An 11,584-nucleotide genomic window follows, 5' to 3' on the forward strand; every position below is an offset into this window, starting at 1 on the left:
AAAGAATGCTACCAGCTGCATTAAGAAACAATTGCTCTAACAGGAGCAGTGTTATTTAAATGTCATGGTGCTGAGAAAATCAATTTCTACAACTGCTTGAGGGCTGATACTTTCTCCCACCTAATGTAGTTAACAAAAGGTTAATTTCACCTGAGTCTAATGGTTTAATCTTTTCCTAAAACCCATGAGAATAAGAAAGATCTAGATTAAATCAATCAAGAATTATAGAATCGTAGAGTGGCCTAGGTTGGAAAGGACCTCAAAGATCACCTCATTCCAACCTCATGCCGTGGGCAGGGTTGCCCCCACAGCAGCTGCTGAAGGCCCCGTCCAACCTGGCCTCGTGTGCCTCCAGGGCACCACAGCTTCTCTGGGCAGCTGTGCCAGCACCTCACCACTCCGAGCAAAGAATTTCCAATGGAACTTGTTCATGGGCATGGGGAAGATGAAGTAGGTGGTAATATTTGAGGACCAGGAAAGCTATTTCTTGAAAGTCTTGAAAAATAAACTTTTATCTAATGTCAAACTTTGTGCCATAACTATGGAATAATTATATTTTGTACTTCTTTAAGCAATGGAGGTGAGGGTTTACAAAAAAATCCTTGTGGTTATTCTTAAGGGAGTCATCATTTGGAAGTGACTCCTTTAGAAGAAGCTTCCAGATATGTGCAAGTAAAATAAGGAGGTAGTGCTATAGTACTGGGTAGTTCCAGGCAGTAAAGAACTATCAAACAGGTGGGCTTTATACAACTTCTTTTTAGAACTGTTATGTAAGGGGACAAATCCTAACTCAGGATTTTTAGAGAAAGAATACAACTTGTTAGTCAAGGTGACACTTGGTAAAATACTAAACCAAAATACTGTACCACTGAAGTAACACATACTCGTAAATGCAGTAGAGCATATCTTTCCTCTTAGCATGTATCCTAGAAAAATAGCTTGATGGGCTCTTAGTGTTCGTTACACTCATGGAATACTAGTGTTACTGTCTCTAAAAAGGGTAAAACTTGTGATAGACTAACATTCATCCACCACCTGAAATAGCCATTTTTCATTTCTACAGGCTGTTATTTCTAAATTGTAACAAGTGATAAGTGCAGAAAAGGCCATCCCTATAATACTGCTAACTTGAAAACCATCTTTCCAGTGTATTAGTACTGAAATATTCTTTTAATCTTATATTTTGATACTGACAACAGTCTCATTATTTTATTATATTTTTAACATATATTTGGGAGATACTTGGAGAAAGAATGGCTACAAACAATGCCAGTTGGTGTCTTAATGAGCTAGTCTTGAACTCAAATGTCAAGTGGTGCCTAGATTAATTACACAGGGTATGCTCATTTGCATTTGTCCTTACATAAACAGTCATTAAACAATGCAAATGTGTGTAAGCAAACTCAAAATATTTCTGTACAACACCAGTAATTTTTCATCCATGTATTGGCTTATGTAAAGTGTCTATTGCTGGGAATCCAAACTGATCCAATTCCAGCTGTACATTCTTGGATAATATCAGTCATGAAAATTGTGCTTGGTCAAAGCAGGTCTCTGTGTCCTCAGCAGCAATGGCAAGTTACATATCAATCAGCAGAGCAAGCATGATTGTTGGCACCAACAATTAAATCTCTCATATTCCTGGCTTAAGTAATGCTTTGCTGCTGGAGAGAAAAATAATAATCTCTTGTGGCAACAATTATGTCAAAGACTTTCTAAGATGGAAGTCTCATCCTCTGCATCTCTTTCTCCTTCAGAAGAGGAAAAATTAGAAAGAAAGAAAAAAGAAAAAAAAAACCGAAAAGACCAGCAGAATTTCATTATTGATTCTTTTGAGAAAACAGTGATTGTCGTATTAGAAGTCATAATGTATAAAAACCAATATCTCTACCATCTCAATGACTGAGATTTCATAGACATCCACATCCATGCAAGGTGACAGGGAAATTTTTCTCATGCATATGTGTCAGCTAATATATGTGGCCTGTTCAGAGCTTGTCATGATGACAAGTGGGTCTAGGATCTTTCCACATTATAAATATCCATCTATTGGGCCTCAGTCCCCATGGATCTCACTGAGCACTAATCTTTGAGCGAGTTGAGCAGAAGCTGCCAAAAGAGAAGCACAAACTGAACTAATGCAAACTCCTCCTCCACTGTTCCTTCCCTTCCCTTCCCTTTTTCCAATATGGCTTTTATATGGTCTATAACCTTTTATCAACAGCTATTTCCTACAAATTCCTATAGCATTTATAGTTGGTCATATTCTACTGCTATGCTACTGGTAAGCAGAAGTTCATAAATGAAGAGTGTGTTACTATTATTTTCACTAGAGTTAATCATAGAACAAATGTCAGTCTGAAGTCAGCATATCCCATTACAAACATAAAGGTATAAATGATTAATTTCATAGCCAATGGAGAACAAGTTTAATTATTACTTAAATACATTTAATAGGAAATTCTTTTAGACTAAGCTCAGTCGTTTGGCGTAGACACAGACAGTTCATTCTCAGATTTATATATTCATATGTAAATCTATGGGTGTTGAACTAGGTGATCTCTGAGGTCCCTTCCAACCCAAGCCATTCCATGATTCTATATAGGTGGCTGCAACAGTGAAAATAATATCCCTAGCTCAAACACAATAAAGGTTAGCACCTTTCCCCAGAAAGATGTAGCAGTCTTGACAGGACTACAAGCTATCAGGACTGATGAGAAAGGGCACTCTTCAGCAGTAAGAGAGACATCAGTGTCATAAGTGGGTACAAACACAGTGGGTGCATCTAAGTCTATTTTTGCTTCACTTGCGAAGAGATGTCTGTTCTGTTCACAATCTCTATTCCTGTCAATCAAGGGTAAACTTCTACATGCCCATGTTCTATGCTATACTATTGAAGAATATGGTTTGTCAGCTACGTTGTTTTTGTAGATCCAAGATTACCGCAACAGTAAAGGCAATGTCTTTACTACTCCTTTATCCTTACTGTTTTGAATCTTGTCTGAAATACAGTTCTCTGATACCCAGTAGATCAGATTTAGCAGAACCTTTCTCTAGCCCTAAAGTTCCTTTCAGAGGCAATTGTCTGCTCTCAGTTGTTCTCAGAAGACTGCTTCTGAAGTAATTTTTCTTTTCTAGATTTTGTACTTGGTGGCTTTCTCTGTCTTCATTGCTTTGCATCACTGTTAAAAGCTCAACACTGAAAGAGAGATGGGAATTTTCCTGGTTAACTGCAATCTTCACCAGACATTAAAGGAAAAAAAAAAAAAAAAAAAAAAAAAAAAAAAAACAAGAACTTAATAAAATTTATGCTTTGAATGATAACACATCCTGCACAAACTCAGTGGGTTCAACTGCTATGGTGGATGTGGCATTTGTAACAGAAGTGGTAGAGTTTGTGAACACATCTCTAAAAAGCCATGCTGGACTGAGAAAATTACTTGTGTTTGTAAACAGTAAACACAGGGTATCATAGTATGGATATATTTGCCTTACAAACCATACAATATGTTTTCACTGGCCTCATTTAAGGCAGGCAGAAGTGTCCTGTGATAAATACTAGCTGGGTATAAAAAATGTCATTTGGATTTTATGTTATTTTCTGTTTTACTGTCCCCCAGCAAGTACTAACAAGTGAGAGTTGAGAATCACAGCTTCAAAGATGCAGGGGGAAACTATCTAAAGACAGGGAAATTTGTGATGCGCTATTAAAGAATGTGTATTCCTTCCCACAGTAGCAAATGTGAAAAGTGATAGGTGTAGGAGAAAACATAACATCAGTCTAAATCACAAGGAAAAACAGGAGTAATTGTGTCTTACAGGGATAATGTAGTTTGGAAAATACAGTCTGTAGACTCTGAGGTCACACTAGCTCAAAGAGATCTGAAAGATATAACCCAAATAAGGGCTATAAAATATAGCAGATGCATAGCAGATAAATTGGGTTGTGCTGAAAGCAGGAAAAGTCATTTGGAACTGAAGATTTATTAAGTGATTTCACTACAAGAACCAAATTTGTGAACAAAACTTGTAGGGGAGGTTATTTGTGTTATTAATGAAAAACAGTTGGAGTATGATTTAAAGCAAACGAAGGAAGGAAAAAGGAATTCTACTGTGGAAAATCTTGTTTAGACAGCAAACAAATCTATAAGGTCCTCCCATTTCCAGATGAAATCCTTTGGTTTTCTGTTATACATATACATATACATATAACTTTATACAAAATGTATACATTCCACTGATATTAGAAGCTACAATCTTGCCTCAGAATTTTGCTTCAGAAGACTTGTATTTTTTAAAAGGGATTTTTCTATCCAATACTTGGCAGTAACTCAAAGCAAATGTCAGAAGAGCCTCATAATTACAGCACAGATTTCAAACAAAAACAAAGCCAAGCACGGTTTGAAGGCCATAGTTATTTGAAGGTCTAAACTGTTGAAGCTGATTTAACTGTGTGAAGGTAACTCACAAAGCAAGTATTCTTGTATTTTGATTCGAGCTGATAAGTTTTTTTTCCATAGGAACTAGCACAAATACACCATCCTGGAATCTCCTAACCCTGCCACTAGTTTTAAGTAAATATATTGACGTGATGTTTACTGATTTATTTCACAGGGCGTTGGAGTCCAGTAAAAACAGAGGAAGTAATAAAAATTTAGGCTCATCAATATTATAGTATATGATTTATTTTACCACACTGTTTTGATACTCTATATGTGGGCCTCGACTGTTTTTGCAAGATACAATACAAATACAGAACAGAAATGTGGATTTTTCTGCCAAAGAGGAATAAAAGAGATTACTAGATAAAAGCACGCAGATGGATACAAAGGAATATGTTGGTGAAGGATCCCAGCATACATGGCTTATTTACTGCCAAGAATTTTGAAAGGAGAATTTTTAAGAAGAGCTTGAGGAATATTTTTATGTATGTTTACAGAGAATTCCCAGAACAGATGCAAAACTGTACCTCAGTGGGCTGCCTGGGAGAACACTGAGAGAAAATATATGGTTTGAGAATATGGGAATCTCTTAGCCAGAAACGGCAGAGCAAAAGACAGAAGAGAAGTAAGAGTGGGAGGACAAGACACCAAAGACCTGCATTGCAAAGACTGCAGTGGGAGAGGATACAAAGACAATGCAAAGACCTTAAAATGGAGGCAAAACCAGTCCTCCCTGCAAAGCAAAGAAGGATTAAAATACAAAGAAACCAATGATAACATAAATTTAAAAGCCAGGCCAGCTAAGAGGGATTAAGACACATATTTTGGCAGGCAGAACTAGTGATGGACCATGATGACAGAAGCCAAAAGCAACGATGCAATAGACTGAAGCTTAATGAGGTGGAATGGAGCCAGCACTTAGATTTGTTTAAATACGCATAGGAATTGGCCTGCTGTCATTTTATCAGCTATGACAAGACATAAGGCTGAATCCCCCAAAAAACTTCTTCTACATCCACAACTATCCACATACCTTACTAATAATGGGAGCAAATATGGAAACTGCTGAAGTTAGTCTGAAGAAAAATATAACTAAAGATACACTTCAATAATCCCAATATCATTTCAGTTAATGTCACCATTACACACAGCACTCTCCCAACAGAATGTGGAATATCTTATTTTGCCTTTGACAAGCTCAGAGAATGAAAGTCAAAGTTCAGAAACAATCTGCCACACATCTGCTTTATTTGCACTTATCTCCATGAAATGGGAATGAACATCAGCAATGGCTAACAGTATTTGATTTAAGGAGAGATGATACTTAGGACAGAAAAGCCTACATTAGTTGATAATACTACAGTTCTCCTTTATTCTCCTTATCAATTCCTTCCTCATGTTGCATACAAATACTGAAACTGAGAAAGTACTGTCATAATGTGTAGCATTATTATCTCTGCATTCATGTCAGTGGAAATGCTAAGTCATAGCCTGAACCAGTGATTGAGAATCTGGTGAGAAGACAGGGCCAACCAAGGGGAGCTCAGGTGCGAGCAATGCCCCTGAGTGACTGGAAAGGGTGGAGCCGGGATCCACCCCTTCCCAGACCTCATTTAATGGTTGGCAGTGGAGGTGAGGGTATCTCTTTCTGGAGATCCTTGCCTACCTGTGGCCTCCCAAGGGTAAGCAGCTCTTTCTTTGTTTCTGCATCTGTGGCTGCTACACTTGGGCTCATTCTCATTCGCTGCAGCCAAATACTTTGCCACCCTGCTATTATTGCACTACTTTTCATCCTATTATAGCATTGCATTGTCATTCCTGGCCTATGTATTTGTCAATGTTGTAGTAAGATGGTTGATATCTTCATTGTGTAAATCCTCTGTGGTTTTCCAGAAAGAAGGTCTTATTTTCAGAATTTATTTCTTTTCCAAGACTATCTCTCTGCATTCATATCAAAACAAGACAGGAAGAGAAATAAATCTGCAGAAGCCAAAAAGCAGAGAATGACTCTTAGCCATCCATTTCAAATTCATTGAGTAATAAATCCTGATTGGACAATAAATACAGATTAGTTTAGTTGCTAGTAGATAAAATAATCAGACAGTAAGTTTACAAATTATGCTGCAGACATACAACAAACTATTAATGTAACCCTACCTTATTTTGTAATCACAGCACATATCAAGCAAAAAGGCTTGCTATATTGCCAACACAGTCTGTAGTTATACCACTATTGGCTTTGGCAGAGAAGTCAGTGGGTATTTAAATCCAAAATACGCATTAGGCAAAGCAGAATGAGTAATGCTTGGGCTGACCATAAGGCATGACTGTTATTAAGTCTCTTTGAACTCACAGAGACTGAGCAATGTTCACTTGCTCTACATAATTTGGCAGCCACAGCTGCTGGAAGTATTTGTATGGTTTCTGTGTCTCTGATGGATGGTACCCATAAAACATAAACAGCTCAAACCAAGCATGTGTAGCACTTACTTATTTTCATGGGACTAATAATTCACATAACTTACAATAAGGTAGAGTTACTTACAGTAATATAGTTATGTTTCCCATAATACATGCAACTTGCATAGCATTGAAGCACACAACCTGATTTTGATTGCATAGTCTACATCAATATGATGTGCAGTTTACAAAATGTACACACTTGTACTGGGGGCACAAACAGTTGGGAGAACCTTAATCAAGCAAGATGGTAAGAAAAACATGTTTGGGCGTAAAGTCTGATAATCCTATAAGTGCAGAAGGAATGTTGTCCTTAGACAAAGTCTGTCTAGGAGATGTGGTACACCACAGCAAGTCATCTTTCTAGTGCTTGGCAGATATATCCTATGGATATCTTCCAATTTCCCTCTTTTACACAAGCACTTCAGAAATGGAAAATTCAAATGTTTCCTCAGACTACTATAACTTCCTACTGTGGCAGAATGATTATGAATTACTTTTTTTTTCCGTATCTATTGTGTCATGCCTCTTTTATGCTGTAGCAATTGCATCTCTATTTTTGGCACTTTTGTTCACCTGGTGCTACCAAAATTATTTTATCTTAACAGTATTTTCTGCTTGTCATCTCTTTGATGTATTCATCTTTGCAGTCCTCAAAAATTTAGAAAACTGGAACAGGGGAATTTGTTGAAGACTGTGTGCACACACACACACACACACAAAAAAAAAAAAAAATAGCTCAAATCTATTAACCCTTCCTGGAACTTTTTCTTCCAGATATGTTTTTGAATCAAAAGCCAGAATTATTAATTTGGATGTGTTCAAGAGATTATTCAGAATATTTATACAGGGGAATGACCTCTGCAGACAAAATCAGACTCATAGAATGGTTTGGGTTGGACGGGATCTTTAAGATCATCTAGTTCCAAGCTCCTGCTATAGGTGGGGGCACCACCTGCTAGACCAAGTAGCTCAAAACCCTGTTCCAGCCTGGCCTTGAATACTTCCAGGGAGGGAGCATCCACAACCTCACTGGGCAACTTGTTCCAGTGTCTCATCACCCTCACAGTAAAGAATTTCTTCTTAATATCTAGTCTAAATCTACCCTGTTCCAGTTTAAAGACATTTCATCTCATCCTGTTGCTACCCACACTTCTAAAAAGTCCCTACCCAGCTTTCTTGTAGGCTCCCTTCAGGTACTGGAAGGCTGCTATAAGGTCCCTCTAGAGCTTTCTCTTCTCCAGGCTGAAGAGCCTCAGCTCTCTCAGCCTGTCCTCGCAGGGGTATGCTCCAGCCTTTTGGTCATCTTCATGGCCCTCCTCTGGACCCGTTCCAACAGCTCCATGTTCTTGCGTTGATCTGGGGGCTCCAGATCTGGATGCAGTACCCCAGTTGGGGTCTCATGTGAGCAGAGTAGAGTTCCTTAACCTAATGGTCATGCTTCTCTTGATGCAACCCAGGATATGGTTGGCCTTCTGTGATGCAAGCAAAACACGGCTGATGAGCTGATAAATGATTGCTAATTATTCTTCTTTGACAATACTAACTGTAACTTTCCTTAACTATGATGCTGAATTCTGATGTTTTGTAAGGGTTTCTCAGGTATCTCTGATGTGATGGAAATCATTTTTGCCTACAGTATATATGCTTATGCCTCAGTAAACTTCTCTGTAGTCACTAAATCCTACAACAGTTAATCTCTTTTTCATACTGAAATATGACAAAGAGATATGATCCCACTTTATATATGTGTGTATGTATGTGTATGCATAAATTTCTCTGTGAAAGGCAATGTAACTGGAGATGTGCCTCTTTTGGTACAACGTTACCATCAGCATGGGTTATCATCAGTATGGGCAAGTCCCATGAGAAGAAGGAAGTAGAGGTGAAGTGGCCAAGGTAATGTCCTTTTAGAAAATAACCAAGAATAGAATGAAATTTCCTGGTTCCCTGTCAAGTTCCCAATCCACTGCCATGTGGGAATAGTTTTCCCAACTGTTGTTTAATGCCTTTGCAATGTATTATTTTAATTTAGGTCTGACTTTTTTTATTTCTCTCTAAAATAATAATAATAATAATAATTAAGCGTATGTTAACTACTTGATCCTACACTTTTAAAAGCAAGCTATCTTAATCTGATACAGTTGTAATTTTGAAATACAAGTATTTGGGAAAGATACGAGAAGCTTCAATACACTTGGTGGAGATAATCACTTAATTAAATACATTTTTTCCAAAACCCAGTCCTGGGAAAAACAACGAAGACAGCAATAATGCTGTGTCTAATATATTAGGGGATTTTTTTTTTTTCTATACTACCTTCAAATTAAATGGAGAGGTAGTTTTGTTAGCATCTTCTAAGACTGTTAATTTCCAGTAAGAGTTTTGGATTTATCAGAATAAAACATTTCTACACCCGAAGAGAACTAGGATACACTCAACTCTAACACAGCATTAAACTGTCTCCAGTAGAAATCAGTGAAAGCCATGTGTATACTTAGTGGCTTTTGGGTGAGATCATAGTGAAGACTATCTTATTTCTGCCATTTTAAACTTGGAGTGATCAATTTCAAAACATTATTTTTCTTTTAATGTAAGGTTTTGGCACTTAAAGTATTTCATAGACTGGCAAGCTACACAGAACAATTACAATCATCTAATTTGACTTGCCATAGAAAACAGGACACAATGTTACTTGCTAATTTTGCTCTGAGCCAATTAACTAGTGTGACCAAGTATACCTTTCAAAGATGTTCATGTTTCACCTGAGGATTTCAAGAAATGAAGAATCCATTAGTTGTCTTGATAGTTTTCTCTAACAGTTAATCACTCCCTCTGTTTAAAATATGCATACGTCATTGCCTATCTGAACGGATTCATGGTTTGAACTTCCAGTTATAGGCAATTTGGGTTTTTCATCTTTGGACTAATTATTCCTTCATTCAACTGGTATTTTCTCCCCATCAAGTTAAGTAAATGTCTTTGCCTCTGTAATCAAGTCATCCTAATGTGTTCACATTGAGGAAGGGAAATAGCTTGTGCTTTTAAAGTGTCTCACTGCAAGACACTTCCTGCAGCCCCTAAAATAATCCTGAAGCTGTATTTTTCTCCCTTTTTCCTTGCATACTTTTCCCAACAAAGGAATGTGTGCTGTACTCCAACAGCAAAAGAGAAACCAAACCATTTGAATCGCAAGCCCTAATTGCACCAGTAGAAGAGGATGCAGATGGTAAGGTGTGTGCTCCACCATGGGGCCTTCCACTGCTGCAAAACCAGGATCATTAATGGAAGCACTGGGCCTTTCTCCACAGGTGCTGACTCTGGCAACAGCTCTGATCAGTCTAAGCTGGGAGGGGAGCCAGCTAATCCCACTGCCTCTACCAGATCCACGCAGACCAGCATCAGATTTGTGCTCCCCCTTTAACTTCCTCATATCCTTAGCTGTTTCCCCCCCTTTTTTTTTTTTTTTCTATTTCTCCTCCTCTGATTGAAAAACATCTGGGGTTGCCATCTTCTGCAGCAGTCCTGTAACTCTGAAACAAAAAATGTCAGCCAAAAGCAGTATCATAATTTGCTGATGCAAGTTAGTTACATTTCAGAGTAGGGAGGCAATGTGTGAGTCTTTTTCTTCTCTGATGGAAAGGCTGTAAGCAAGAGTAAGCTCTAGAAGTTCAGTGTCTATTTCTGTGTATGCTGTTACTTTATGTCTTTGTTTAGAAGTTAAGTAGATGGAAACAAGTTTGGATGCCTGACAACGTGAAAAAATGCCATACTTAATAAAATCAAAGTGACTGCAAGTATGGGGAAGAGAAGTGGGTATAAGAGATATTCCTTCTTCTGTATTAGTCATGACATATCATGAAGGTTTTGTGTTTGTCATGGATCTGAGAAAATTGTGTTTTTTTTTTGGTTTTTTTTTTTGTTTTTTTTCAACTATTAACTACTCATGATAACTTTTTTAGTTTTCTAGGCTGGTTTATTTCCTCCAAATAAATCAAACACTTAACGCTTCTCCCTTTCTTCCCCTTATCTTTCTTATTCTGAAGCAGGTTACACTCACTGATATTCAACAGTTCTGACAGAGCACTGAGGCTTTCTGCCTCTAACCCAAATCCAGCTCAGTCCAAATAATGTGGTGATGTTTTCTTGGGGTGATATTTTTTTCCAGTGTTCTTTTATGACTTTGCTACTGGATAAGAGCAGTTCTGAATTCTGCTTTCGTTATCATAACATTGTTTCTGTTGTTTCAACAAATGTTCCTATTCAATTCAAGATCAAAACTGAATGCGTTAACAGGCTAAAAACATTCTAATTTCCATAGAGAAAAGGATTGAAATGTGCAAAATAGATTATTTAGCAAGTGTCCTTCACTATACAATTTTTTGTTATTTAAATACATACATAGATTAATAATTTATATTAAATATAAATATATAAAATAATTATATTAAATATATAAAATAAATTTAATACAGTTATTTAAAAAGTGAAAGCTAGTAGCTACCAACAAGTGTGTAGAAAACCCCATTAACACTGAACAGAATCTCGTGCTCAGAATTGTACAACTTGTTCACTCTACAAAGCTCTCCACCTCTATGTCCTTCAGCATGCAATTCTCAATATACATTCAATTGTTTAGAAAAACACTCATAAATTAACTGCTACCTAAATAAAAATAAAAA

The 11,584-nt window shown here is 37.3% G+C and overlaps 1 long non-coding RNA gene across 1 annotated transcript; it reads left to right on the forward strand.

The window, feature by feature from the left end:
- The first annotated feature begins 6,093 nt into the window (after window positions 1–6,093).
- Window positions 6,094–10,913, forward strand: LOC122179298. Its single transcript, XR_006178632.1, has 3 exons — window positions 6,094–6,124; window positions 10,044–10,136; window positions 10,214–10,913. It is a non-coding gene; the product is annotated as an uncharacterized LOC122179298 (long non-coding RNA).
- Window positions 10,914–11,584: the final 671 nt, after the last annotated feature.

Source organism: Lagopus leucura, unplaced genomic scaffold (genome assembly GCF_019238085.1).
Source record: "Lagopus leucura isolate 7727_CA_CO unplaced genomic scaffold, USGS_WTPT01 Super-Scaffold_100002, whole genome shotgun sequence".
Taxonomy (NCBI): Eukaryota; Metazoa; Chordata; class Aves; order Galliformes; family Phasianidae; genus Lagopus; species Lagopus leucura.